A 4,617-nucleotide genomic window follows, 5' to 3' on the forward strand; every position below is an offset into this window, starting at 1 on the left:
TGTAATAAGCAACGGATGCCCCTTGTCATTGGATTGCTTTTGCATAAGGATCGCTCCGAGACCCGATGCACTCGCATCCGTGTGGAGTTGGATTTTCGCCGATGGATTATAAATTTTCGAAATCGGAGATGACGTCAAGAAATTTTTCAATTCTTAAAAGGATTCAAGACAAGGAAAATCAAAATTGAATTCAATGTTTTTCTTGAGCAGTATAACGATCGTGCTTTAAGCGAATAATGTTTGATAAATCTTCTGAAATAATTTGTTAATCCTAGAAAGCGTTGAATTTGCACTAAACTACGGGATTGCGGAAAATTTCACACCGCCTCCGTATATCTTTGACTTATCACTATTGAATTAGGCGAAAGAGTGTAGCCAAGATATTCGATCTTGGTTTTCAGAAATTGGCACTTCGAGTAATTTAATGCGTAACCGTATTTTTTCAATATAACGAGCATTTGTTGAATTATCTCTAAATTTTCGTCGACTGAATCAGTCGCCACTAAGATATCGTCAATATACACGATTTGTTCTAATAAGCGGTTGAAGGATTTGTACGAGATGTTTCTGAAATTCAGCGGGCGCGTCGCAGAACAGAACGGTAACGTATTGTATTCGAATTGCCTATCGGGTGTTGCGAAAGAGAAGTACTTTGTGTCATCTTGGTGCATTTTAATTTGGTGAAAACCGTCTCTCATGTCGAGAAGAGTGAAGACTACTTTATTTGCGAGACGCGACAGTCTTCAATAAACGGAAATGGATACTTCTTTTGCGACTTGACTATTTAAAGAGTGATGCATAGACGCATGATTCCATTTTTCTTGCGAACCGACACGATACGCGCAATAAGATGAAACGCTCGTTTTTATAATACCGCTAGATTGTAATTTCTTGGATTTGCTTGCATTCCGCCCATGCAAATTTCCGAGGCGCATACGCACATATGGAGGTATCTTTGAGGTTGACTCGCACGTAATAATCATCTTTTACCAGTGTAACCGACGATTGGTCTAATTCTAGCAATAAATGTTTTAATTTGGATTTAATTGACAAATTAAAGTCAATAGAAATTTCGTCAATTATATCCTCAAACGTTACTGATTCGTAACACGAGGCAATTTATAGCAATTCTGCTGGACAATTCCATTTCTTCGCGTTTGGCATTTTCATTCACTGATTTTCCCGGAATGTAAATACAAATTATGTTTTCACGTCCCAAGATTATGTCTGTTGTCAATGAATTATCCAGCAAGATATGTAGATCTACATGGAACAAAGAATTCGGAAGAAGTTGTTCTAAACATAAACGCGAATTTACAGAGCTTTGAATTTTAATAGCCGTGTTATTCAATGCTTTATAAACACGTTAAGATCGTTTGAAAGATTCAACTGAAGGATCTCGAAATTCTCGATAGACATTAAAAGAGATAGGACTTCTGGTCTCCGCTGAGATTGCATTTACGATTATTCAATTCCAAAATTTAATTGACGAACCCTTAATTAAAACGTTCTTACCGGTTGGCAGCTATACCAATATCGTAGAGTCGTCTATAGGCTGTAGGTCGCTGCTGCGGCCGTCTTGGTCGGAATAGTCACGGGCAGCTGCTCCTTTCTTCTCAATTTTGGACACTCCGCTCGTAAATGACCTTGTAGTAGACGCAGAATCCCTTCGTCTTATAGATCTTGGCAGAATGACTTGTTTTCCCGCACGCTGAACAGATTTCTGAAGACTTCGATGCCTTGATTGAAACTGATTTTCTCTCCGTCGTGATGGATGTGATTCGGTACATTTCATCGAGGAAACGATCAAAGGAATCCACGTTAAGAGTGACTGCAGTTGCCCGCAAAGATGTATTCCCGATTCCAGAAATTAATAATTGAATCGAATCTCTGGAAGATAATTGAAGACTGCTCATGATCGCCAGCCTATCCATGCGTATTCTTGGAAAGACTTCTTCTGCAGACTCCATTTCCTTCTATCTTCTGTATCACCATGTGGAATAACATTGTTCTTCCGAAGCGACTGATTAGTGCCTCGCGGAAAGCCGCCCATGATTCGATCATGGGATCAGATCCTAGGTTATACTACCTTCGAGTAGTTTTTATTAGACGAATGGTCGCGGCTAGCAATACCATGTCGTCTGAAGCGCCGTGGATACGTGTTATTTTGTCCACACATTGGATTCACAATTGCGCATTCTCCGAGTCTGCACCGCCGAACTCAGGAATTTGCGGTGTCAAGAGATTCACAGCGTGTGCTGGAGACGCTGATCCGACGGATGCATGCCTTGTCAAGGCATATCTATTTACTTGAATTCCCGCCGTTCCCGGAGCTGGGCTCGCGATATCTATTGGCGAGTCCGTAGATCTTGCGAAATCCATAGACGAGAGGCTCAATTGTGAGTTAATTAGCTTGTTGTAGAAGCGGGAGGTAAGCAAGCAATTGGAGGAAAGGCTTTTAGTGCGTGCGTTAGAAAATATCATGCGCGATACATCGAGGTGAGAAAGAATAGATTAGGACGCGGAATAACAGTGCGTAAAAACGGGAAGAAGGAAAGATGGCAGGCGTATGGTAAAGTAAGAAAGGGCAAAGTAGACAACAAGCAGCGTTTATTGACAGAGGATAGATCAAAAATAGGTTCGAAAAAAATGACATTGACATGCCAGAGGAGAAAAGTATAATGAAAAGAGTAAAGATAGAAGTAAATGAAGAGATTAGGAAGAATTGTACAGAGGTGAAGAAAGAAATGAGAGACTTAGTAGAAAGAAAGGTAGATAGAATAAAAAGAGACAAGAAGATATGGATAGAGAAATTAGAGAATTTGAAGAGAAATTAGAAGTTATGAAGGAATTGGAAACAGTAAAGAAAAATTTGTCAAAAAATAATAGGAAAATAGTAGAGAATTTGGAGGTCATAAGAAGTTTTAGGCAAGACAAATAGCGAGGGGAAATCGTGATAGCAAGGGAAGAATGTAAGTAGTTTTGGAAGGCTAGCTCAAGGATAGGATCTATGGTAAGCGAGAGAGATTTAAGTTACAGGGAGATAAATGTTTTTAAAGAAATGGATTTCAGATAATGAATAAGAGAACAGGAAAAAAAATATAATTATAAAAGAATACAAAAATATAATTATAACAGATATACCAAATAGAAATAAATAGGAAAAAAAGGAGAAAATGAATCAAAAAGTTTATAAAAGAAAGATTGGGAGTAGAATATAACAGCTTTCTCGAGGATAAATGGAACAATAATAGTTAGAGTAGAAAGTGAGGAGGAAAGGAGTGAAATAATGAAAAATAAGCATAAGTTAAAAGGAGATAGGATTTTTATTAAAAATGATTTGAGCTGGGAGGAAAAGAAAATTCAAGAGAGGATTAATAAATGGGTTAAGGAACAGAAAAGGGAAAGAAAAAATAAAAAGGTTGGATTAGGTAAAGTAAAAATATGGAAGGCATGGAAATAATGGAAGGATGAAGAAAAGAGGAAGAATAAGGTAGGTAAAGAAGGCGAGGAAACAGAGGCAAGTGAGAGGAAAGAAGCAAGGAGAATAAGGACAGGGAATCAAAATCAAAAGCAAAATTTTGTATGAGCCAAGAAAGAAATAGTAATTTAAGAAGAGGTAAGGCAGTTAGAAAAAAAAAGAGAAAAGTTAGAGATAGAAGGAAAAAACAAGACAATAGGATTTAAGCAAAAGGGAGTAAACAGAAAAAACAAAGAAAAATATTATTTTGGAATATAATAAGTGTAGAAGGATTTAGATTTTTGAAGTTATGATCAAAGGGTATGATCTCGTGACCTTATACGAGGCACGGTTAAACGAAAAAGGTTGAGATGAGGCGTATCCCGATTGGACACGTAATTATTGGACACCGCACGATTGAACACGCATGATTGGACACTACATTATTGGACACCGCATTATTGGACACGAACATTGCACGATTGGACACTGCACAGTTGGACACTGCATTATTGGACACCGCATTATTGGACAACACATTATTGGAAACGCATTGCTGGACATCTATGATTTTATACCATACATCTTTAAAAAAATTTTTTGTTCATTTCATCAAATTTGTTTGTATAAATTATCCACATTTAAAGTAAGGCCCTCCTAATGTATACGTATACATATCCAAATGCGTTATGGCTTACCGATCGGCTTATAGCTTTTTTTATCAAGTTAATGATTTCTATCTATACGTAATTCATGTTTATTTCATACATTAATGCATTTATGAAGATTTTAAAAAGTTTTAGATTCTTCATGCATATTTAACAACGTTTACTTAGGCTGCGTCCTCATGAAGAAAGAAACAACAGAATGGAATATTGACAGAAAAGATATAGGATGAAGCTTCTTTCTCCATGGGAACGCAGCCTTATGTGTTACATCGTATACGTATAGGGACATTGCTTTCTTTTACCATTTCAATGTTTTTTATCGGTATGTACTTGATTTGTATTAAAATACGTACGTTGTTATATATATTTTACTATATAAAATAAAGATACATCGAGAAAATGAAATTATAAAAGAGCATTAAGACTGAGTTTCCATTGAGTTTGTCGCGTTGTGAAAGAGAGAAAGAGAGAAGTTTATATATATATATA

This window comes from Atta colombica, unplaced genomic scaffold (genome assembly GCF_001594045.1).
Source record: "Atta colombica isolate Treedump-2 unplaced genomic scaffold, Acol1.0 scaffold13, whole genome shotgun sequence".
Taxonomy (NCBI): Eukaryota; Metazoa; Arthropoda; class Insecta; order Hymenoptera; family Formicidae; genus Atta; species Atta colombica.